The sequence below is a fragment of the Daucus carota genome, chromosome 7 (genome assembly GCF_001625215.2).
Source record: "Daucus carota subsp. sativus chromosome 7, DH1 v3.0, whole genome shotgun sequence".
NCBI lineage: Eukaryota > Viridiplantae > Streptophyta > Magnoliopsida > Apiales > Apiaceae > Daucus > Daucus carota.
In genome coordinates, this window is record NC_030387.2 from 16,380,616 (window position 1) to 16,407,473 (window position 26,858).

The window sequence follows — 26,858 nt, forward strand, 5'->3', positions numbered from 1 at the left end:
AATCATGTGGGTGTAGGGTAATAACATATGAAAAAGGTACTTCAAGTGTTAAGGGTATTATTTGAATCCAAAGTCATGATCACAAGGGGTGATAAGGTAATTCAGTCCTAAATAAACAGTAATTCAACGTTCACAGGGTATACAATTGTAAAGCAAGTATAAAGGAAGAGTTTCACTTGCCTGGATAAAGCTTACTAAACTCCTGTATAGATGCTTCTAGGGGTTCCTTGCCTGGCCTCCTACTTGCACCTATATTTAATGGTATCCTCGTCACTAACTACCCTTTCGCGTATAAATGTGTATATATATATATATAAATATATACATATATAATAATTATACACTTAAACTTAATTAAAACAAGTAACATAATCATCAAGTAATGCACATAGCAAGTAAAGCATGGCACTTAGTTACTTAACTTATATCACTTAATAATCTCTAATTATTCCTAAGTCAATTAAGCATTTAATCAAGTAGCACATAAGGTCTAAGACCAATACCTCCTAACCATACTCTACTGACCTCAAATTAACCAATTATAGTAAGGCATACTTGTGCCCCACCTCCCAAGACTTACAAGTGAAGTGCAACCTAAGTGACTCACTAGTATGCTTACCTTGGCGACACTTGGGTGCCTTAGTAAAAATAATGCATCTACACTAAGTGAATTGATTTAAACTAACTTGCACTCTCTAATATGACTCAAAACTAACTCATGAACTCAATATGAGGTCAAGGCCTCACTGATGACACACTAAAATGCAATGCACCCTAAGTTGGTACTAGAATGTGACTCCATGTGTGACACTTGTGTTCTTTAGTGGAAATGAGGCATCTCCACTTAGGGTATTGACTCCAAACCAATTTCTAAAGGTTGACACAGTCTTAAACTAATATTATGGAGTGGTGTGACTCAAAGGTCTTGCCTATAGGTCCTTAAAACTAGTGTACCAAAGTGACCATTCTGCCTTGGCAGTTTGGCACCTCTTGGGGGTTTTGGCAAAAACAAGTGTTTCCACTATGTGCCTTGGTGAAATTGTGACTCTACTGGGTACTTAAGACTTAAATCTAAGTTGTGCACTTGGAATGACACTAAGGCCTTGCTCAGGCCTCCTTGGGCCTCTAAACAAAGTTGGCACAGAGCACCCTGCTCTGCTATGGGGACTGCCATGAACTTACCAACTTGAGACTCACTAAACTCACTCACTACACCAATACAATGACTCAAATAGCTTCCTAATACTTCCCTAAGCTCATCTAAATCAAGGCCCCATGAGGGCCTCATCATTGACAAGGTGTTAACCACTCAAGGATACAATTAATCCTAAAGTGCCCTGTTCTGGGGTGTAACCTGAAATTTGTGTGTGCATCTATGTAAATGATGGTTTTTATGACTTTTATGGCTACTGGAGACTTGTATACATCAAGTCCCAACTCCAGGAGACTTGGGCCTATGAGGGCCTAAGCATGACACATCTAATTCTCATGGTTTCTAAGGTGCAAAAATCTGCCATGGTGTGTGTGTGTCTCCTTCCACCTTAACACCCTCCAAAACTCCTCAAACCAACAAACCAAGCCACAATCCTATTCTACAATATACATACACCTACTGACTAGTCACACAAGCAAGATATTACCAAATTTAACCATCCAAGAGCACAAAACCGAGGCATATATAGAGGTAAAACAGAGCAGAATTTCAGGGAGCATATATGAGCAAATTTTCGAGTATATCAACATGGTATTCACATAATAGCTACTGATTACTACTAGATATCATCATACACACCATAAACTATCGTTTTAACGCTTAGAACATGGCATGCATTACTCAAAAATCACATACAAAACTCAATTCCAAAGCTTAACACTCGGTTTTCAAATAACTCAACATGCATCACTAGAGTTTCTTATACATAGCTTTATCTCATCATATAACATCAAAATACTAACATGCAAAGGCTGAAATTACACCAAACTCTTACCAAAGCATCACACCCTTCGAATATACAAGAAACCAAACTCAAAAACCATCAAAACTTCAAAAAAACCAAACCATTCCCTCGGCTCTCTTTGAGTTCATTGCCGAGGGTGATGAACAAGTGCTTTTTGGCTAAAATGAGATGTAAAACCTCACCAAAAACACAACAAGATCATCATATAGGAACCTCCAAAATGGTGACTCTAAATCCACAAGGATCAAAGCCCCATTTCGGCTCCAAATCAACATGCAACAAAAGTTTCTAACCTCAAGTGAAGATGCAAGCTTAGAGAGTGAAAGTCTTGGCCTCCAAAAGCTTGAAATGAAAGAGAATGAAAGAAAATGGTGGAGAGAGGGGAGGGTTTTTGGGTTCAGCCGAGAGAGAGGGTGAGGGAGAGAGAAGAGAGAGATGAGAGAAGTGGGTTTGTGTGTTGTGGTTGTATATGATCATGTGAAGTGTGGAAGCATGTGTTAGTTTGTTTTCTAGTGTTTTGACTTGACCAACTAATGGTAGTGGAGTGTAGAATGACTAGCTTATCCTTCTTCCAAGTGTTAGTGTAAAATGCATGCAAGGGTAATGTAGTCTTTTGATAATTAATAAAAGTGTGATTAAAAGAACATTAAAAGAAAGAGTTTTAATAAATAAAGTACAAATCTATAAATCATGAAATTAATATCACAAATAGTATGGGATTTTAGAAGTTTAATAAAATAGTTTTCACAAATTTTGGACAAGGAATGAATTTTAAAAGAAATATTACAAGTAGAGCTCTAATAGTCACATTTTACATAAATATAAAACACGAATATAATACACGTAAAATCTCGAGAAGAATATATACACCAAACGCTATTTTATAAGTTAAAGTTTATCGGCTACTCGCAATTTATCAAATATCACTAAATCGCATATATCTCTATTATTATTTAATCGGGTAACGGCAACGATCACATTTATTAATATAAAGTCAAAACCGTCGCAACTAGTAATACTATTTAATCGCGTAGCGAGAATTATTCACCAAAAGTCATATAAGTACATTTTAACGACATACGAAAGTCATGTAACGATAAACGAGTCAAATTCACATAGTTTGGCAATTAAAACACGAAATTTAATATATCTCCAAAATGAAATACTGTAATATATATATTAGTCAAATATTACAGGCGTTACACAACTTGTAGCTTCATTTTCGGTTGTTTAAAATTAGATACAACTTGTAGTTTCATTCTTGACTCGTTTTAGCCCGGAAACAACTTGTTGCTTCGTTATTGGCTGGATTGAAGTTGGAAACAACATCTAGCTTCATTCCTGACTCGTTTGAAGTTGAAAACAACTTGTAGCTTCATTTTCAGTTGTTTAAAATTAGAATCAACTTGTAGTTTCATTCTTGACTCGTTTGAGCCTGTAAACAACTTGTTGCTTCATTATTGGCTAGATTGAAGTTGGATACAACTTGTAGCTTCATTCTAGACTCGTTTGAAGTTGAAAACAATTTGTAGCTTCATTTTCGGTTGTTTAAAATTAGAATCAACTTGTAGTTTCATTCTTGACTCGTTTGAGCCTCTGGAAACAACTTGTTGTTTCATTATTGGCTAGATTGAAGTTGGAACCAACTTGTAGCTTCATTCCAAACTCGTTTGAAGTTGAAAACAACTTGTAGCTTCATTTTCGGTTGTTTAAAATTAGATACAACTTGTAGTTTCATTCTTGACTCGTTTTAGCCCGGAAACAACTTGTTGCTTCATTATTGGCTGGATTGAAGTTGGAAACAACATCTAGCTTCATTCCAGACTCGTTTAAAGTTGAAAACAACTTGTAGCTTCATTTTCAGTTGTTTAAAATTAGAATCAACTTGTAGTTTCATTGTTGACTCGTTTGAGCCTGTAAACAACTTGTTGCTTCATTATTAGCTAGATTGAAGTTGGATACAACTTGTAGCTTCATTCTAGACTCGTTTGAAGTTGAAAACAATTTGTAGCTTCATTTTCGGTTGTTTAAAATTAGAATCAACTTGTAGTTTCATTCTTGACTCGTTTGAGCCTCTGGAAACAACTTGTTGTTTCATTATTGGCTAGATTGAAGTTAGAACCAACTTGTAGCTTCATTCCAAACTCGTTTGAAGTTGAAAACAACTTGTAGCTTCATTTTCGGTTGTTTAAAATTAGATACAACTTGTAGTTTCATTCTTGACCCGTTTTAGCCCGGAAACAACTTGTTGCTTCATTATTGGCTGGATTGAAGTTGGAAACAACATCTAGCTTCATTCCAGACTCGTTTGAAGTTGAAAACAACTTGTAGCTTCATTTTCAGTTGTTTAAAATTAGAATCAACTTGTAGTTTCATTGTTGACTCGTTTGAGCCTGTAAACAACTTGTTGCTTCATTATTGGCTAGATTGAAGTTGGATACAACTTGTAGCTTCATTCGAGACTCGTTTGAAGTTGAAAACAATTTGTAGTTTCATTTTCGGTTGTTTAAAATTAGAATCAACTTGTAGTTTCATTCTTGACTCGTTTGAGCCTCTGGAAACAACTTGTTGTTTCATTATTGGCTAGATTGAAGTTGGAACCAACTTGTAGCTTCATTCCAAACTCGTTTGAAGTTGAAAACAACTTGTAGCTTCATTTTCGGTTGTTTAAAATTAGATACAACTTGTAGTTTCATTCTTGACTCGTTTTAGCCCGGAAACAACTTGTTGCTTCATTATTGGCTGGATTGAAGTTGGAAACAACATCTAGCTTCATTCCAGACTCGTTTGAAGTTGAAAACAACTTGTAGCTTCATTTTCAGTTGTTTAAAATTAGAATCAACTTGTAGTTTCATTCTTGACTCGTTTGAGCCTGTAAACAACTTGTTGCTTCATTATTGGCTAGATTGAAGTTGGATGCAACTTGTAGCTTCATTCTAGACTCGTTTGAAGTTGAAAACAATTTGTAGCTTCATTTTCGGTTGTTTAAAATTAGAATCAACTTGTAGTTTCATTCTTGACTCGTTTGAGCCTGTAAACAACTTGTTGCTTCATTATTGGCTAGATTGAAATTGGATACAACTTGTAGCTTCATTCTAGACTCGTTTGAAGTTGAAAACAGTTTGTAGTTTCATTCTTGACTCGTTTGAGCCCGGAAACAACTTGTTGCTTCATTATTGGCTGGATTGAAGTTGGAAACAACATGTAGCTTCATTCCAGACTCGTTTGAAGTTGAAAACAACTTGTAGCTTCATTCTTGACTCGTTTGAGCCCGGAAACAACTTGTTGCTTCATTATTGGATGGATTGAAGTTGGAAACGACTTGTAGCTTCATTCCAGACTCGTTTGAAGTTGAAAACAATTTGTAGTTTCATTCTTGACTCGTTTGAGCCCGGAAACAACTTGTTGCTTCATTATTGGATGGATTGAAGTTGGAAACGACTTGTAGCTTCATTCCAGACTCGTATGAAGTTGAACACAACTTGTAGCATCATTTTCGGTTGTTTAAAATTAGAATCAACTTGTAGTTTCATTCTTGACTCGTTTGAGCCTGTAAACAACTTGTTGCTTCATTATTGGTTAGATTGAAGTTGGAAACAACTTGTAGCTTCATTCTTGACTCGTTTGAGCCTGTAAACAACTTGTTGCTTCATTATTGGCTAGATTGAAGTTGGATGCAACTTGTAGCTTCATTCTAGACTCGTTTGAAGTTGAAAACAATTTGTAGCTTCATTTTCGGTTGTTTAAAATTAGAATCAACTTGTAGTTTCATTCTTGACTCGTTTGAGCCTCTGGAAACAACTTGTTGTTTCATTATTGGCTAGATTGAAGTTGGAACCAACTTGTAGCTTCATTCCAAACTCGTTTGAAGTTGAAAACAACTTGTAGCTTCATTTTCGGTTGTTTAAAATTAGATACAACTTGTAGTTTCATTCTTGACTCGTTTTAGCCCGGAAACAACTTGTTGCTTCATTATTGGCTGGATTGAAGTTGGAAACAACATCTAGCTTCATTCCAGACTCGTTTGAAGTTGAAAACAACTTGTAGCTTCATTTTCAGTTGTTTAAAATTAGAATCAACTTGTAGTTTCATTGTTGACTCGTTTGAGCCTGTAAACAACTTGTTGCTTCATTATTGGCTAGATTGAAGTTGGATACAACTTGTAGCTTCATTCTAGACTCGTTTGAAGTTGAAAACAATTTGTAGCTTCATTTTCGGTTGTTTAAAATTAGAATCAACTTGTAGTTTCATTCTTGACTCGTTTGAGCCTCTGGAAACAACTTGTTGTTTCATTATTGGCTAGATTGAAGTTGGAACCAACTTGTAGCTTCATTCCAACCTCGTTTGAAGTTGAAAACAACTTGTAGCTTCATTTTCGGTTGTTTAAAATTAGATACGACTTGTAGTTTCATTCTTGACTCGTTTTAGCCCGGAAACAACTTGTTGCTTCATTATTGGCTGGATTGAAGTTGGAAACAACATCTAGCTTCATTCCAGACTCGTTTGAAGTTGAAAACAACTTGTAGCTTCATTTTCGGTTGTTTAAAATTAGATACAACTTGTAGTTTCATTCTTGACTCGTTTTAGCCCGGAAACAACTTGTTGCTTCATTATTGGCTGGATTGAAGTTGGAAACAACATCTAGCTTCATTCCAGACTCGTTTGAAGTTGAAAACAACTTGTAGCTTCATTTTCAGTTGTTTAAAATTAGAATCAACTTGTAGTTTCATTCTTGACTCGTTTGAGCCTGTAAACAACTTGTTGCTTCATTATTGGCTAGATTGAAGTTGGATGCAACTTGTAGCTTCATTCTAGACTCGTTTGAAGTTGAAAACAATTTGTAGCTTCATTTTCGGTTGTTTAAAATTAGAATCAACTTGTAGTTTCATTCTTGACTCGTTTGAGCCTGTAAACAACTTGTTGCTTCATTATTGGCTAGATTGAAATTGGATACAACTTGTAGCTTCATTCTAGACTCGTTTGAAGTTGAAAACAGTTTGTAGTTTCATTCTTGACTCGTTTGAGCCCGGAAACAACTTGTTGCTTCATTATTGGCTGGATTGAAGTTGGAAACAACATGTAGCTTCATTCCAGACTCGTTTGAAGTTGAAAACAACTTGTAGCTTCATTCTTGACTCGTTTGAGCCCGGAAACAACTTGTTGCTTCATTATTGGATGGATTGAAGTTGGAAACGACTTGTAGCTTCATTCCAGACTCGTTTGAAGTTGAAAACAATTTGTAGTTTCATTCTTGACTCGTTTGAGCCCGGAAACAACTTGTTGCTTCATTATTGGATGGATTGAAGTTGGAAACGACTTGTAGCTTCATTCCAGACTCGTATGAAGTTGAACACAACTTGTAGCATCATTTTCGGTTGTTTAAAATTAGAATCAACTTGTAGTTTCATTCTTGACTCGTTTGAGCCTGTAAACAACTTGTTGCTTCATTATTGGTTAGATTGAAGTTGGAAACAACTTGTAGCTTCATTCTTGACTCGTTTGAGCCTGTAAACAACTTGTTGCTTCATTATTGGCTAGATTGAAGTTGGATGCAACTTGTAGCTTCATTCTAGACTCGTTTGAAGTTGAAAACAATTTGTAGCTTCATTTTCGGTTGTTTAAAATTAGAATCAACTTGTAGTTTCATTCTTGACTCGTTTGAGCCTCTGGAAACAACTTGTTGTTTCATTATTGGCTAGATTGAAGTTGGAACCAACTTGTAGCTTCATTCCAAACTCGTTTGAAGTTGAAAACAACTTGTAGCTTCATTTTCGGTTGTTTAAAATTAGATACAACTTGTAGTTTCATTCTTGACTCGTTTTAGCCCGGAAACAACTTGTTGCTTCATTATTGGCTGGATTGAAGTTGGAAACAACATCTAGCTTCATTCCAGACTCGTTTGAAGTTGAAAACAACTTGTAGCTTCATTTTCAGTTGTTTAAAATTAGAATCAACTTGTAGTTTCATTGTTGACTCGTTTGAGCCTGTAAACAACTTGTTGCTTCATTATTGGCTAGATTGAAGTTGGATACAACTTGTAGCTTCATTCTAGACTCGTTTGAAGTTGAAAACAATTTGTAGCTTCATTTTCGGTTGTTTAAAATTAGAATCAACTTGTAGTTTCATTCTTGACTCGTTTGAGCCTCTGGAAACAACTTGTTGTTTCATTATTGGCTAGATTGAAGTTGGAACCAACTTGTAGCTTCATTCCAACCTCGTTTGAAGTTGAAAACAACTTGTAGCTTCATTTTCGGTTGTTTAAAATTAGATACGACTTGTAGTTTCATTCTTGACTCGTTTTAGCCCGGAAACAACTTGTTGCTTCATTATTGGCTGGATTGAAGTTGGAAACAACATCTAGCTTCATTCCAGACTCGTTTGAAGTTGAAAAGAACTTGTAGCTTCATTTTCAGTTGTTTAAAATTAGAATCAACTTGTAGTTTCATTCTTGACTCGTTTGAGCCTGTAAACAACTTGTTGCTTCATTATTGGCTAGATTGAAATTGGATACAACTTGTAGCTTCATTCTAGACTCGTTTGAAGTTGAAAACAGTTTGTAGTTTCATTCTTGACTCGTTTGAGCCCGGAAACAACTTGTTGCTTCATTATTGGCTGGATTGAAGTTGGAAACAACATGTAGCTTCATTCCAGACTCGTTTGAAGTTGAAAACAACTTGTAGCTTCATTCTTGACTCGTTTGAGCCCGGAAACAACTTGTTGCTTCATTATTGGATGGATTGAAGTTGGAAACGACTTGTAGCTTCATTCCAGACTCGTTTGAAGTTGAAAACAATTTGTAGTTTCATTCTTGACTCGTTCGAGCCCGGAAACAACTTGTTGCTTCATTATTGGATGGATTGAAGTTGGAAACGACTTGTAGCTTCATTCCAGACTCGTTTGAAGTTGAACACAACTTGTAGCATCATTTTCGGTTGTTTAAAATTAGAATCAACTTGTAGTTTCATTCTTGACTCGTTTGAGCCTGTAAACAACTTGTTGCTTCATTATTGGTTAGACTGAAGTTGGAAACAACTTGTAGCTTCATTCTTGACTCGTTTGAGCCTGTAAACAACTTGTTGCTTCATTATTGGCTAGATTGAAGTTGGATGCAACTTGTAGCTTCATTCTAGACTCGTTTGAAGTTGAAAACAATTTGTAGCTTCATTTTCGGTTGTTTAAAATTAGAATCAACTTGTAGTTTCATTCTTGACTCGTTTGAGCCTCTGGAAACAACTTGTTGTTTCATTATTGGCTAGATTGAAGTTGGAACCAACTTGTAGCTTCATTCCAAACTCGTTTGAAGTTGAAAACAACTTGTAGCTTCATTTTCGGTTGTTTAAAATTAGATACAACTTGTAGTTTCATTCTTGACTCGTTTTAGCCCGGAAACAACTTGTTGCTTCATTATTGGCTGGATTGAAGTTGGAAACAACATATAGCTTCATTCCAGACTCGTTTGAAGTTGAAAACAACTTGTAGCTTCATTTTCAGTTGTTTAAAATTAGAATCAACTTGTAGTTTCATTGTTGACTCGTTTGAGCTTGTAAACAACTTGTTGCTTCATTATTGGCTAGATTGAAGTTGGATACAACTTGTAGCATCATTCTAGACTCGTTTGAAGTTGAAAACAATTTGTAGCTTCATTTTCGGTTGTTTAAAATTAGAATCAACTTGTAGTTTCATTCTTGACTCGTTTGAGCCTCTGGAAACAACTTGTTGTTTCATTATTGGCTAGATTGAAGTTGGAACCAACTTGTAGCTTCATTCCAAACTCGTTTGAAGTTGAAAACAACTTGTAGCTTCATTTTCGGTTGTTTAAAATTAGATACAACTTGTAGTTTCATTCTTGACTCGTTTTAGCCCGGAAACAACTTGTTGCTTCATTATTGGCTGGATTGAAGTTGGAAACAACATCTAGCTTCATTCCAGACTCGTTTGAAGTTGAAAACAACTTGTAGCTTCATTTTCAGTTGTTTAAAATTAGAATCAACTTGTAGTTTCATTCTTGACTCGTTTGAGCCTGTAAACAACTTGTTGCTTCATTATTGGCTAGATTGAAGTTGGATGCAAATTGTAGCTTCATTCTAGACTCGTTTGAAGTTGAAAACAATTTGTAGCTTCATTTTCGGTTGTTTAAAATTAGAATCAACTTGTAGTTTCATTCTTGACTCGTTTGAGCCTCTGGAAACAACTTGTTGTTTCATTATTGGCTAGATTGAAGTTGGAACCAACTTGTAGCTTCATTCCAAACTCGTTTGAAGTTGAAAACAACTTGTAGCTTCATTTTCGGTTGTTTAAAATTAGATACAACTTGTAGTTTCATTCTTGACTCGTTTTAGCCCGGAAACAACTTGTTGCTTCATTATTGGCTGGATTGAAGTTGGAAACAACATCTAGCTTCATTCCAGACTCGTTTGAAGTTGAAAACAACTTGTAGCTTCATTTTCAGTTGTTTAAAATTAGAATCAACTTGTAGTTTCATTGTTGACTCGTTTGAGCTTGTAAACAACTTGTTGCTTCATTATTGGCTAGATTGAAGTTGGATACAACTTGTAGCTTCATTCTAGACTCGTTTGAAGTTGAAAACAATTTGTAGCTTCATTTTCGGTTGTTTAAAATTAGAATCAACTTGTAGTTTCATTCTTGACTCGTTTGAGCCTCTGGAAACAACTTGTTGTTTCATTATTGGCTAGATTGAAGTTGGAACCAACTTGTAGCTTCATTCCAAACTCGTTTGAAGTTGAAAACAACTTGTAGCTTCATTTTCGGTTGTTTAAAATTAGATACGACTTGTAGTTTCATTCTTGACTCGTTTTAGCCCGGAAACAACTTGTTGCTTCATTATTGGCTGGATTGAAGTTGGAAACAACATCTAGCTTCATTCCAGACTCGTTTGAAGTTGAAAAGAACTTGTAGCTTCATTTTCAGTTGTTTAAAATTAGAATCAACTTGTAGTTTCATTCTTGACTCGTTTGAGCCTGTAAACAACTTGTTGCTTCATTATTGGCTAGATTGAAATTGGATACAACTTGTAGCTTCATTCTAGACTCGTTTGAAGTTGAAAACAGTTTGTAGTTTCATTCTTGACTCGTTTGAGCCCGGAAACAACTTGTTGCTTCATTATTGGCTGGATTGAAGTTGGAAACAACATGTAGCTTCATTCCAGACTCGTTTGAAGTTTAAAACAACTTGTAGCTTCATTCTTGACTCGTTTGAGCCCGGAAACAACTTGTTGCTTCATTATTGGATGGATTGAAGTTGGAAACGACTTGTAGCTTCATTCCAGACTCGTTTGAAGTTGAAAACAATTTGTAGTTTCATTCTTGACTCGTTTGAGCCCGGAAACAACTTGTTGCTTCATTATTGGATGGATTGAAGTTGGAAACGACTTGTAGCTTCATTCCAGACTCGTTTGAAGTTGAACACAACTTGTAGCATCATTTTCGGTTGTTTAAAATTAGAATCAACTTGTAGTTTCATTCTTGACTCGTTTGAGCCTGTAAACAACTTGTTGCTTCATTATTGGTTAGATTGAAGTTGGAAACAACTTGTAGCTTCATTCTTGACTCGTTTGAGCCTGTAAACAACTTGTTGCTTCATTATTGGCTAGATTGAAGTTGGATGCAACTTGTAGCTTCATTCTAGACTCGTTTGAAGTTGAAAACAATTTGTAGCTTCATTTTCGGTTGTTTAAAATTAGAATCAACTTGTAGTTTCATTCTTGACTCGTTTGAGCCTCTGGAAACAACTTGTTGTTTCATTATTGGCTAGATTGAAGTTGGAACCAACTTGTAGCTTCATTCCAAACTCGTTTGAAGTTGAAAACAACTTGTAGCTTCATTTTCGGTTGTTTAAAATTAGATACAACTTGTAGTTTCATTCTTGACTCGTTTTAGCCCGGAAACAACTTGTTGCTTCATTATTGGCTGGATTGAAGTTGGAAACAACATATAGCTTCATTCCAGACTCGTTTGAAGTTGAAAACAACTTGTAGCTTCATTTTCAGTTGTTTAAAATTAGAATCAACTTGTAGTTTCATTGTTGACTCGTTTGAGCTTGTAAACAACTTGTTGCTTCATTATTGGCTAGATTGAAGTTGGATACAACTTGTAGCATCATTCTAGACTCGTTTGAAGTTGAAAACAATTTGTAGCTTCATTTTCGGTTGTTTAAAATTAGAATCAACTTGTAGTTTCATTCTTGACTCGTTTGAGCCTCTGGAAACAACTTGTTGTTTCATTATTGGCTAGATTGAAGTTGGAACCAACTTGTAGCTTCATTCCAAACTCGTTTGAAGTTGAAAACAACTTGTAGCTTCATTTTCGGTTGTTTAAAATTAGATACAACTTGTAGTTTCATTCTTGACTCGTTTTAGCCCGGAAACAACTTGTTGCTTCATTATTGGCTGGATTGAAGTTGGAAACAACATCTAGCTTCATTCCAGACTCGTTTGAAGTTGAAAACAACTTGTAGCTTCATTTTCAGTTGTTTAAAATTAGAATCAACTTGTAGTTTCATTCTTGACTCGTTTGAGCCTGTAAACAACTTGTTGCTTCATTATTGGCTAGATTGAAGTTGGATGCAACTTGTAGCTTCATTCTAGACTCGTTTGAAGTTGAAAACAATTTGTAGCTTCATTTTCGGTTGTTTAAAATTAGAATCAACTTGTAGTTTCATTCTTGACTCGTTTGAGCCTCTGGAAACAACTTGTTGTTTCATTATTGGCTAGATTGAAGTTGGAACCAACTTGTAGCTTCATTCCAAACTCGTTTGAAGTTGAAAACAACTTGTAGCTTCATTTTCGGTTGTTTAAAATTAGATACAACTTGTAGTTTCATTCTTGACTCGTTTTAGCCCGGAAACAACTTGTTGCTTCATTATTGGCTGGATTGAAGTTGGAAACAACATCTAGCTTCATTCCAGACTCGTTTGAAGTTGAAAACAACTTGTAGCTTCATTTTCAGTTGTTTAAAATTAGAATCAACTTGTAGTTTCATTCTTGACTCGTTTGAGCCTGTAAACAACTTGTTGCTTCATTATTGGCTAGATTGAAGTTGGATGCAACTTGTAGCTTCATTCTAGACTCGTTTGAAGTTGAAAACAATTTGTAGCTTCATTTTCGGTTGTTTAAAATTAGAATCAACTTGTAGTTTCATTCTTGACTCGTTTGAGCCTGTAAACAACTTGTTGCTTCATTATTGGCTAGATTGAAGTTGGATACAACTTGTAGCTTCATTCTAGACTCGTTTGAAGTTGAAAACAGTTTGTAGTTTCATTCTTGACTCGTTTGAGCCCGGAAACAACTTGTTGCTTCATTATTGGCTGGATTGAAGTTGGAAACAACATGTAGCTTCATTCCAGACTCGTTTGAAGTTGAAAACAACTTGTAGCTTCATTCTTGACTCGTTTGAGACCGGAAACAACTTGTTGCTTCATTATTGGATGGATTGAAGTTGGAAACGACTTGTAGCTTCATTCCAGACTCGTTTGAAGTTGAAAACAACTTGTAGCTTCATTCTTGACTCGTTTGAGCCCGGAAAAAACTTGTTGCTTCATTATTGGATGGATTGAAGTTGGAAACGACTTGTAGCTTCATTCCAGACTCGTTTGAAGTTGAAAACAATTTGTAGTTTCATTCTTGACTCGTTTGAGCCCGGAAACAACTTGTTGCTTCATTATTGGATGGATTGAAGTTGGAAGCGACTTGTAGCTTCATTCCAGACTCGTTTGAAGTTGAAAACAATTTGTAGCTTCATTTTCGGTTGTTTAAAATTAGAATCAACTTGTAGTTTCATTCTTGACTCGTTTGAGCCTGTAAACAACTTGTTGCTTCATTATTGGCTAGATTGAAGTTGGATACAACTTGTAGCTTCATTCTAGACTCGTTTGAAGTTGAAAACAGTTTGTAGTTTCATTCTTGACTCGTTTGAGCCCGGAAACAACTTGTTGCTTCATTATTGGCTGGATTGAAGTTGGAAACAACATGTAGCTTCATTCCAGACTCGTTTGAAGTTGAAAACAACTTGTAGCTTCATTCTTGACTCGTTTGAGCCCGGAAACAACTTGTTGCTTCATTATTGGATGGATTGAAGTTGGAAAGGACTTGTAGCTTCATTCCAGACTCGTTTGAAGTTGAAAACAATTTGTAATTTCATTCTTGACTCGTTTGAGCCCGGAAACAACTTGTTGCTTCATTATTGGAAGGATTGAAGTTGGAAACGACTTGTAGCTTCATTCCAGACTCGTTTGAAGTTGAACACAACTTGTAGCATCATTTTCGGTTGTTTAAAATTAGAATCAACTTGTAGTTTCATTCTTGACTCGTTTTAGCCTGTAAACAACTTGTTGCTTCATTATTGGTTAGATTGAAGTTGGAAACAACTTGTAGCTTCATTCTAGACTCGTTTGAAGTGGAAAACAATTTGTAGCTTCATTTTCGGTTGTTTAAAATTAGAATCAACTTGTAGTTTCATTCTTGACTCGTTTGAGCCCGGAAACAACTTGTTGCTTCATTATTGGCTGGATTGAAGTTGGAAACAACATCTAGCTTTATTCCAGACTCGTTTGAAGTTGAAAACAACTTGTAGCTTCATTTTCAGTTGTTTAAAATTAGAATCAACTTGTAGTTTCATTCTTGACTCGTTTGAGCCTGTAAACAACTTGTTGCTTCATTATTGGCTAGATTAAAGTTGGATGCAACTTGTAGCTTCATTCAAGACTCGTTTGAAGTTGAAAACAATTTGTAGCTTCATTTTCGGTTGTTTAAAATTAGAATCAACTTGTAGTTTCAGTCTTGACTCGTTTGAGCCTCTGGAAACAACTTGTTGTTTCATTATTGGCTAGATTGAAGTTGGAACCAACTTGTAGCTTCATTCCAAACTCGTTTGAAGTTGAAAACAACTTGTAGCTTCATTTTCGGTTGTTTAAAATTAGATACAACTTGTAGTTTCATTCTTGACTCGTTTTAGCCCGGAAACAACTTGTTGCTTCATTATTGGCTGGATTGAAGTTGGAAACAACATCTAGCTTCATTCCAGACTCGTTTGAAGTTGAAAACAATTTGTAGTTTCATTCTTGACTCGTTTGAGCCCGGAAACAACTTGTTGCTTCATTATTGGATGGATTGAAGTTGGAAGCGACTTGTAGCTTCATTCCAGACTCGTTTGAAGTTGAAAACAATTTGTAGCTTCATTTTCGGTTGTTTAAAATTAGAATCAACTTGTAGTTTCATTCTTGACTCGTTTGAGCCTGTAAACAACTTGTTGCTTCATTATTGGCTAGATTGAAGTTGGATACAACTTGTAGCTTCATTCTAGACTCGTTTGAAGTTGAAAACAGTTTGTAGTTTCATTCTTGACTCGTTTGAGCCCGGAAACAACTTGTTGCTTCATTATTGGCTGGATTGAAGTTGGAAACAACATGTAGCTTCATTCCAGACTCGTTTGAAGTTGAAAACAACTTGTAGCTTCATTCTTGACTCGTTTGAGCCCGGAAACAACTTGTTGCTTCATTATTGGATGGATTGAAGTTGGAAAGGACTTGTAGCTTCATTCCAGACTCGTTTGAAGTTGAAAACAATTTGTAATTTCATTCTTGACTCGTTTGAGCCCGGAAACAACTTGTTGCTTCATTATTGGAAGGATTGAAGTTGGAAACGACTTGTAGCTTCATTCCAGACTCGTTTGAAGTTGAACACAACTTGTAGCATCATTTTCGGTTGTTTAAAATTAGAATCAACTTGTAGTTTCATTCTTGACTCGTTTTAGCCTGTAAACAACTTGTTGCTTCATTATTGGTTAGATTGAAGTTGGAAACAACTTGTAGCTTCATTCTAGACTCGTTTGAAGTGGAAAACAATTTGTAGCTTCATTTTCGGTTGTTTAAAATTAGAATCAACTTGTAGTTTCATTCTTGACTCGTTTGAGCCCGGAAACAACTTGTTGCTTCATTATTGGCTGGATTGAAGTTGGAAACAACATCTAGCTTTATTCCAGACTCGTTTGAAGTTGAAAACAACTTGTAGCTTCATTTTCAGTTGTTTAAAATTAGAATCAACTTGTAGTTTCATTCTTGACTCGTTTGAGCCTGTAAACAACTTGTTGCTTCATTATTGGCTAGATTAAAGTTGGATGCAACTTGTAGCTTCATTCAAGACTCGTTTGAAGTTGAAAACAATTTGTAGCTTCATTTTCGGTTGTTTAAAATTAGAATCAACTTGTAGTTTCAGTCTTGACTCGTTTGAGCCTCTGGAAACAACTTGTTGTTTCATTATTGGCTAGATTGAAGTTGGAACCAACTTGTAGCTTCATTCCAAACTCGTTTGAAGTTGAAAACAACTTGTAGCTTCATTTTCGGTTGTTTAAAATTAGATACAACTTGTAGTTTCATTCTTGACTCGTTTTAGCCCGGAAACAACTTGTTGCTTCATTATTGGCTGGATTGAAGTTGGAAACAACATCTAGCTTCATTCCAGACTCGTTTGAAGTTGAAAACAACTTGTAGCTTCATTTTCAGTTGTTTAAAATTAGAATCAACTTGTAGTTTCATTCTTGACTCGTTTGAGCCTGTAAACAACTTGTTGCTTCATTATTGGCTAGATTGAAGTTGGATGCAACTTGTAGCTTCATTCTAGACTCGTTTGAAGTTGAAAACAATTTGTAGCTTCATTTTCGGTTGTTTAAAATTAGAATCAACTTGTAGTTTCATTCTTGACTCGTTTGAGCCTGTAAACAACTTGTTGCTTCATTATTGGCTAGATTGAAGTTGGATACAACTTGTAGCTTCATTCTAGACTCGTTTGAAGTTGAAAACAGTTTGTAGTTTCATTCTTGACTCGTTTGAGCCCGGAAACAACTTGTTGCTTCATTATTGGCTGGATTGAAGTTGGAAACAACATGTAGCTTCATTCCAGACTCGTTTGAAGTTGAAAACAACTTGTAGCTTCATTCTTGACTCGTTTGAGCCCGGAAACAACTTGTTGCTTCATTATTGGATGGATTGAAGTTGGAAACGACTTGTAGCTTCATTCCAGACTCGTTTGAAGTTGAAAACAACTTGTAGCTTCATTCTTGACTCGTTTGAGCCCGGAAACAACTTGTTGCTTCATTATTGGATGGATTGAAGTTGGAAACGACTTGTAGCTTCATTCCAGACTCGTTTGAAGTTGAAAACAATTTGTAGTTTCATTCTTGACTCGTTTGAGCCCGGAAACAACTTGTTGCTTCATTATTGGATGGATTGAAGTTGGAAGCGACTTGTAGCTTCATTCCAGACTCGTTTGAAGTTGAAAACAATTTGTAGCTTCATTTTCGGTTGTTTAAAATTAGAATCAACTTGTAGTTTCATTCTTGACTCGTTTGAGCCTGTAAACAACTTGTTGCTTCATTATTGGCTAGATTGAAGTTGGATACAACTTGTAGCTTCATTCTAGACTCGTTTGAAGTTGAAAACAGTTTGTAGTTTCATTCTTGACTCGTTTGAGCCCGGAAACAACTTGTTGCTTCATTATTGGCTGGATTGAAGTTGGAAACAACATGTAGCTTCATTCGAGACTCGTTTGAAGTTGAAAACAACTTGTAGCATCATTTTCGGTTGTTTAAAATTAGAATCAACTTGTAGTTTCATTCTTGACTCGTTTGAGCCTGTAAACAACTTGTTGCTTCATTATTGGTTAGATTGAAGTTGGAAACAACTTGTAGCTTCATTCTTGACTCGTTTGAGCCTGTAAACAACTTGTTGCTTCATTATTGGCTAGATTGAAGTTGGATGCAACTTGTAGCTTCATTCTTCACTCGTTTGAGCCCGGAAACAACTTGTTGCTTCATTATTGGATGGATTGAAGTTGGAAACGACTTGTAGCTTCATTCCAGACTCGTTTGAAGTTGAAAACAATTTGTAGTTTCATTCTTGACTCGTTTGAGCCCGGAAACAACTTGTTGCTTCATTATTGGCTGGATTGAAGTTGGAAACAGCATCTAGGTTCATTCCAGACTCGTTTGAAGTTGAAAACAACTTGTAGCATCATTTTCAGTTGTTTAAAATTAGAATCAACTTGTAGTTTCATTCTTGACTCGTTTGAGCCTGTAAACAACTTGTTGCTTCATTATTGGCTAGATTGAAGTTGGATGCAACTTGTAGCTTCATTCTAGACTCGTTTGAAGTTGAAAACAATTTGTAGCTACATTTTCGGTTGTTTAAAATTAGAATCAACTTGTAGTTTCATTCTTGACTCGTTTGAGCCTGTAAACAACTTGTTGCTTCATTATTGGCTAGATTGAAGTTGGATACAACTTGTAGTTTCATTCTAGACTCGTTTGAAGTTGAAAACAGTTTGTAGTTTCATTCTTGACTCGTTTGAGCCCGGAAACAACTTGTTGCTTCATTATTGGCTGGATTGATGTTGGAAACAACATGTAGCTTCATTCCAGACTCGTTTGAAGTTGAAAACAACTTGTAGCTTCATTCTTGACTCGTTTGAGCCCGGAAACAACTTGTTGCTTCATTATTGGATGGATTGAAGTTGGAAACGACTTGTAGCTTCATTCCAGACTCGTTTGAAGTTGAAAACAATTTGTAGTTTCATTCTTGACTCGTTTGAGCCCGGAAACATCTTGTTGCTTCATTATTGGATGGATTGAAGTTGGAAACGACTTGTAGCTTCATTCCAGACTCGTTTGAAGTTGAACACAACTTGTAGCATCATTTTCGGTTGTTTAAAATTAGAATCAACTTGTAGTTTCATTCTTGACTCGTTTGAGCCTGTAAACAACTTGTTGCTTCATTATTGGCTAGATTGAAGTTGGAAACAACTTGTAGCTTCATTCTAGACTCGTTTGAAGTGGAAAACAATTTGTAGCTTCATTTTCGGTTGTTTAAAATTAGAATCAACTTGTAGTTTCATTCTTGACTCGTTTGAGCCCGGAAACAACTTGTTGCTTCATTATTTGTTGGATTGAAGTTGGAAACAACATCTAGCTTCATTCCAGACTCGTTTGAAGTTGACATGAATTTGTATCTTCATTTTCAATTGTTTAAAATTAGAATCAACTTGTAGTTTCATTCTTGACTCGTTTGAGCCTGTAAACAACTTGTTGCTTCATTATTGGCTAGATTGAAGTTGGATGCAACTTGTAGCTTCATTCAAGACTCGTTTGAAGTTAAAAACAATTTGTAGCTTCATTTTCAGTTGTTTAAAATTAGAATAAACTTGTAGTTTCATTCTTGACTCGTTTGAGCCTGTAAACAACTTGTTGCTTCATTATTGGCTGGATTGAAGTTGGAAACAACATCTAGCTTCATTCCAGACTTGTTTGAAGTTGAAAACAACTTGTAGCTACATTTTCAGTTGTTTAAAATTAGAATCAACTTGTAGTTTCATTGTTGACTCGTTTGAGCCTCTAAACAACTTGTTGCTTCATTATTGGCTAGATTGAAGTTGGATACAACTTGTAGCTTCATTCTAGACTCGTTTGAAGTTGAAAACAATTTGTAGCTTCATTTTCGGTTGTTTAGAATTAGAATCAACTTGTAGTTTCATTCTTGACTCGTTTGAGCCTCTGGAAACAACTTGTTGTTTCATTATTGGCTAGATTGAAGTTGGAACCAACTTGTAGCTTCATTCCAAACTCGTTTGAAGTTGAAAACAACTTGTAGCTTCATTTTCGGTTGTTTAAAATTAGAATCAACTTTTAGTTTCATTCTTGACTCGTTTCAGCCTGTAAACAACTTGTTGCTTCATTATTGGCTAGATCGAAGTTGGAAACAACTTGTAGCTTCATTCTAGACTCGTTTGAAGTTGAAAACAATTTGTAGTTTCATTCTTGACTCGTTTGAGCCCGGAAACAAGTTGTTGTTTCATTATTGGGTGGATTGAAGTTGGAAACGACTTGTAGCTTCATTCCAGACTCGTTTGAAGTTGAACACAACTTGTAGCTTCATTTTCGGTTGTTTAAAATTAGAATCAACTTGTAGTTTCATTCTTGACTCGTTTGAGCCTGTAAACAACTTGTTGCTTCATTATTGGTTAGATTGAAGTTGGAAACAACTTGTAGCTTCATTCTAGACTCGTTTGAAGTGGAAAACAATTTGTAGCTTCATTTTCGGTTGTTTATAATTAGATACAACTTGTAGTTTCATTCTTGACTCGTTTTAGCCCGGAAACAACTTGTTGCTTCATTATTGGCTGGATTGAAGTTGGAAACAACATCTAGCTTCATTCCAGACTCGTTTGAAGTTGAAAACAACTTGTAACTTCATTTTCAGTTGTTTAAAATTAGAATCAACTTGTAGTTTCATTCTTGACTCGTTTGAGCCTGTAAACAACTTGTTGTTTCATTATTGGCTAGATTGAAGTTGGATGCAACTTGTAGCTTCATTCTAGACTCGTTTGAAGTTGAAAACAATTTGTAGCTTCATTTTCGGTTGTTTAAAATTAGAATCAACTTGTAGTTTCATTCTTGACTCGTTTGAGCCTGGAAACAACTTGTTGCTTCATTATTGGTTGGATTGAAGTTGGAAACAACATCTAGCTTCATTCCAGACTCGTTTGAAGTTGACAACAATTTGTATCTTCATTTTCAGTTGTTTAAAATTAGAATCAACTTGTAGTTTCATTCTTGACTCGTTTGAGCCTGTAAACAACTTGTTGCTTCATTATTGGCTAGATTGAAGTTGGATGCAACTTGTAGCTTCATTCAAGACTCGTTTGAAGTTGAAAACAATTTGTAGCTTCATTTTCAGTTGTTTAAAATTAGAATAAACTTGTAGTTTCATTCTTGACTCGTTTGAGCCTGTAAACAACTTGTTGCTTCATTATTGGCTGGATTGAAGTTGGAAACAACATCTAGCTTCATTCCAGACTCGTTTGAAGTTGAAAACAACTTGTAGCTACATTTTCAGTTGTTTAAAATTAGAATCAACTTGTAGTTTCATTGTTGACTCGTTTGAGCCTCTAAACAACTTGTTGCTTCATTATTGGCTAGATTGAAGTTGGATACAACTTGTAGCTTCATTCTAGACTCGTTTGAAGTTGAAAACAATTTGTAGCTTCATTTTCGGTTGTTTAGAATTAGAATCAACTTGTAGTTTCATTCTTGACTCGTTTGAGCCTCTGGAAACAACTTGTTGTTTCATTATTGGCTAGATTGAAGTTGGAACCAACTTGTAGCTTCATTCCAAACTCGTTTGAAGTTGAAAACAACTTGTAGCTTCATTTTCGGTTGTTTAAAATTAGAATCAACTTTTAGTTTCATTCTTGACTCGTTTCAGCCTGTAAACAACTTGTTGCTTCATTATTGGCTAGATCGAAGTTGGAAACAACTTGTAGCTTCATTCTAGACTCGTTTGAAGTTGAAAACAATTTGTAGTTTCATTCTTGACTCGTTTGAGCCCGGAAACAACTTGTTGTTTCATTATTGGGTAGATTGAAGTTGGAAACGACTTGTAGCTTCATTCCAGACTCGTTTGAAGTTGAACACAACTTGTAGCTTCATTTTCGGTTGTTTAAAATTAGAATCAACATGTAGTTTCATTCTTGACTCGTTTGAGCCTGTAAACAACTTGTTGCTTCATTATTGGTTAGATTGAAGTTGGAAACAACTTGTAGCTTCATTCTAGACTCGTTTGAAGTGGAAAACAATTTGTAGCTTCATTTTCGGTTGTTTAAAATTAGATACAACTTATAGTTTCATTCTTGACTCGTTTTAGCCCGGAAACAACTTGTTGCTTCATTATTGGCTGGATTGAAGTTGGAAACAACATCTAGCTTCATTCCAGACTCGTTTGAAGTTGAAAACAACTTGTAGCTTCATTTTCAGTTGTTTAAAATTAGAATCAACTTGTAGTTTCATTCTTGACTCGTTTGAGCCTGTAAACAACTTGTTGCTTCATTATTGGCTAGATTGAAGTTGGATGCAACTTGTAGCTTCATTCTAGACTCGTTTGAAGTTGAAAACAATTTGTAGCTTCATTTTCGGTTGTTTAAAATTGGAATCAACTTGTAGTTTCATTGTTGACTCGTTTGAGCCTCTAAACAACTTGTTGCTTCATTATTGGCTAGATTGAAGTTGGATACAACTTGTAGCTTCATTCTAGACTCGTTTGAAGTTGAAAACAATTTGTAGCTTCATTTTCGGTTGTTTAGAATTAGAATCAACTTGTAGTTTCATTCTTGACTCGTTTGAGCCTCTGGAAACAACTTGTTGTTTCATTATTGGCTAGATTGAAGTTGGAACCAACTTGTAGCTTCATTCCAAACTCGTTTGAAGTTGAAAACAACTTGTAGCTTCATTTTCGGTTGTTTAAAATTAGAATCAAATTTTAGTTTCATTCTTGACTCGTTTCAGCCTGTAAACAACTTATTGCTTCATTATTGGCTAGATCGAAGTTGGAAACAACTTGTAGCTTCATTCTAGACTCGTTTGAAGTTGAAAACAATTTGTAGTTTCATTCTTGACTCGTTTGAGCCCGGAAACAACTTGTTGTTTCATTATTGGGTGGATTGAAGTTGGAAACGACTTGTAGCTTCATTCCAGACTCGTTTGAAGTTGAACACAACTTGTAGCTTCATTTTCGGTTGTTTAAAATTAGAATCAACTTGTAGTTTCATTCTTGACTCGTTTGAGCCTGTAAACAACTTGTTGCTTCATTATTGGTTAGATTGAAGTTGGAAACAACTTGTAGCTTCATTCTAGACTCGTTTGAAGTGGAAAACAATTTGTAGCTTCATTTTCGGTTGTTTAAAATTAGATACAACTTGTAGTTTCATTATTGACTCGTTTTAGCCCGGAAACAACTTGTTGCTTCATTATTGGCTGGATTGAAGTTGGAAACAACATCTAGCTTCATTCCAGACTCGTTTGAAGTTGAAAACAACTTGTAGCTTCATTTTCAGTTGTTTAAAATTAGAATCAACTTGTAGTTTCATTCTTGACTCGTTTGAGCCTGTAAACAACTTGTTGCTTCATTATTGGCTAGATTGAAGTTGGATGCAACTTGTAGCTTCATTCTAGACTCGTTTGAAGTTGAAAACAATTTGTAGCTTCATTTTCGGTTGTTTAAAATTAGAATCAACTTGTAGTTTCATTGTTGACTCGTTTGAGCCTCTAAACAACTTGTTGCTTCATTATTGGCTAGATTGAAGTTGGATACAACTTGTAGCTTCATTCTAGACTCGTTTGAAGTTGAAAACAATTTGTAGCTTCATTTTCGGTTGTTTAGATTAGAATCAACTTGTAGTTTCATTCTTGACTCGTTGAGCTCTGGAAACAACTTGTTGTTTCATTATTGGCTAGATTGAAGTTGGAACCAACTTGTAGCTTATTCCAAACTCGTTTGAAGTTGAAAACAACTTGTAGCTTCATTTTCGGTTGTTTAAAATTAGAATCAACTTTTAGTTTCATTCTTGACTCGTTTCAGCCTGTAAACACTTGTTGCTTCATTATTGGCTAGATCGAGTTGGAAACAACTTGTAGCTTCATTCTAGACTCGTTTGAAGTTGAAAACAAATTTGTAGTTTCATTCTGACTCGTTTGAGCCCGGAAACAACTTGTTGTTTCATTATTGGGTGGATTGAAGTTGGAAACGACTTGTAGCTTCATTCCAGACTCGTTTGAAGTTGAACACACACTTGTAGCTTCATTTTCGGTTGTTTAAAATTAGAATCAACTTGTAGTTTCATTCTTGACTCGTTTGAGGCTGTAAACAACTTGTTGCTTCATTATTGGTTAGATTGAAGTTGGAAACAACTTGTAGCTTAATTCTAGACTCGTTTGAAGTGGAAAACAATTTGTAGCTTCTTTTCGGTTGTTTAAATTAGATACAACTTGTAGTTCATTCTTGACTCGTTTAGCCGGAAACAACTTGTTGCTTCATTATTGGCTGGATGAAGTTGGAAACAACATCTAGCTTCATTCAGACTCGTTTAAAGTTGAAAACAACTTGTAGCTTCATTTTCAGTTGTTTAAATTAGAATCAACTGTAGTTTCATTCTTGACTCGTTTGAGCCTGTAAACAACTTGTTGCTTCATTATTGGCTAGATTGAAGTTGGATGCAACTTGTAGCTTCATTCTAGACTCGTTTGAAGTTGAAAACATTTGTAGCTTCATTTTCGGTTGTTTAAAATTAGAATCAACTTGTAGTTTCATTGTTGACTCGTTTGAGCCTCTAAACAACTTGTTGCTTCATTATTGGCTAGATTGAAGTTGGATACAACTTGTAGCTTCATTCTAGACTCGTTTGAAGTTGAAAACAATTTGTAGCTTCATTTTCGGTTGTTTAGAATTAGAATCAACTTGTAGTTTCATTCTTGACTCGTTTGAGCCTCTGGAAACAACTGTTGTTTCATTATTGGCTAGATTGAAGTTGGAACCAACTTGTAGCTTCACTCCAAACTCGTTTGAAGTTGAAAACAACTTGTAGCTTCATTTTCGGTTGTTTAAAATTAGAAACAACTTTTAGCTTCATTCTTGACTCGTTGAGCCTGGAAACAACTTGTTGCTTCATTATGGCTAGATTGAAGTTGGAAAAAACTTGTAGCTTCATTCCTAGACTTGTTGAAGTTGAAAACAATTTGTAGTTTCATTCTTGACTCGTTTGAGCCCGGAAACAACTTGTTGTTCATTATTGGCTGGATTGAAGTTGGAAACGACTTGTAGCTTCATTCCAGACTCGTTTGAAGTTGAACACAACTTGTAGCTTCATTTTCGGTTGTTTAAATTAGAATCAACTTGTAGTTTCATTCTTGACTCGTTTGAGCCTGTAAACAACTTGTTGCTTCATTATTGGCTAGATTGAAGTTGGAAACAACTTGTAGCTTCATTCTAGACTCGTTTGAAGTTGAAAACAATTTGTAGCTTCATTTTCGGTTGTCTTGTAGTTTCATTCTTGACTCGTTTGAGCCTGTAAACAACTTGTTGCTTCATTATTGGCTAGGCTTGAAGTTTGGATAACAACTCTGTAGCTTCATTCTAGACTCGTTTGAAGTTGAAAAACAATTTGTAGCTTCATTTTTCAGTTGTTTAAATTAGAATCAACTTGTAAGTTTCATTCTTGACTCGTTTGAGCCTGTAAACAACTTGTTGCGTCATTATTGGGCTGAGATTGAAGTTGGAATTCAACTTGTAGCTTCATTCTAGACTCGTTTGAAGTTGAAACCATTTGTAGCTTCATTTTCGGTTGTTTAAAATTAGAATCAAACTTTAGTTTCATTATTGACCTCGTTTAGAGCCTGTAAACAACTTGTTGCTTCATTTGGCTAGATTGAAGTTGGAAACAACTTGTAGCTTCATTCCAGACTCGTTTGAAGTTGAAAACAACTTGTAGCTTTCATTTTCAGTTGTTTAAAATTAGAATCAACTTGTAGTTTCATTCTTGACTCGTTTGAGCCGGTAAACAACTTGTTGCTTCATTATTGGCTAGATTGAAGTTGGAAAAACTTGTAGCTTCATTCCAGACTCGTTTGAAGTTGAAAACAACTTGTAGCTTCATTTTCGTTGTTTAAAATTAGAATCAACTTGTAGTTTCATTCTTGACTCGTTTGAGCCCGGAAACAACTTGTTGCTTCATTATTGGCTAGATTGAAGTTGGAAACAACTTGTAGCTTCATTCCAGACTCGTTTGAAGTTGAAAACAACTTGTAGCTTCATTTTCGGTTGTTTAAAATTAGAATCAACTTGTAGTTTCATTCTTGACTCGTTGAGCCCTGGAAACAACTTGTTGTTTCATTATTGGCTAGATTGAAGTTGGAAACAACTTGTAGCTTCATTCCAAACTCGTTTGAAGTTGAAAACAACTTGTAGCTTCATTTTCGTTGTTTAAAATTAGAATCAACTTGTAGTTTCATTCTTGACTCGTTTGAGCCTGTAAACAACTTGTTGCTTCATTATTGGCTAGATTGAAGTTGGAAACAACTTGTAGCTTCATTCTAGACTCGTTTGAAGTTGAAACAATTTGTAGTTTCATTCTTGACTCGTTTGAGCCGGAAACAACTTGTTTTTTCATTATTGGCTGGATTGAAGTTGGAAACAACTTGTAGCTTCATTCCAGACTCGTTTGAAGTTGAAACAACTTGTAGCTTCATTTTCGGTTGTTTAAAATTAGAATCAACTTGTAGTTTCATTCTTGACTCGTTTGAGCCTGTAAACAACTTGTGTTCATTATTGGCTAGATTGAAGTTGGAACAACTTGTAGCTTCATTCTAGACTCGTTTGAAGTGGAAAACAATTTGTAGCTTCATTTTCGGTTGTTTAAAATTAGAATCAACTTGTAGTTTCATTCTTGACTCGTTTGAGCCCGGAAACAACTTGTTGCTTCATTATTGGCTGGATTGAAGTTGGAAACAACATCTAGCTTCATTCCAGACTCGTTTGAAGTTGAAAACAACTTGTAGCTTCATTTTCAGTTGTTTAAAATTAGAATCAACTTGTAGTTTCATTCTTGACTCGTTTGAGCCTGTAAACAACTTGTTGCTTTATTATTGGCTAGATTGAAGTTGGATGCAACTTGTAGCTTCATTCTAGACTCGTTTGAAGTTGAAAACAATTTGTAGCTTCATTTTCGGTTGTTTAAAATTAGAATCAACTTGTAGTTTCATTCTTGACTCGTTTGAGCCTGTAAACAACTTGTTGCTTCTTCATTATTGGCTAGATTGAAGTTGGAAACAACTTGTAGCTTCATTCTAGACTCGTTTGAAGTTGAAAACAATTTGTAGCTTCATTTTCGGTTGTTTAAAATTAGAATCAACTTGTAGTTTCATTCTTGACTCGTTTGAGCCTGTAAACAACTTGTTGCTTCATTATTGGCTGGATTGAAGTTGGAAACAACTTGTAGCTTCATTCCAGACTCGTTTGAAGTTGAAAACAACTTGTAGCTTCATTTTCAGTTGTTTAAAATTAGAATCAACT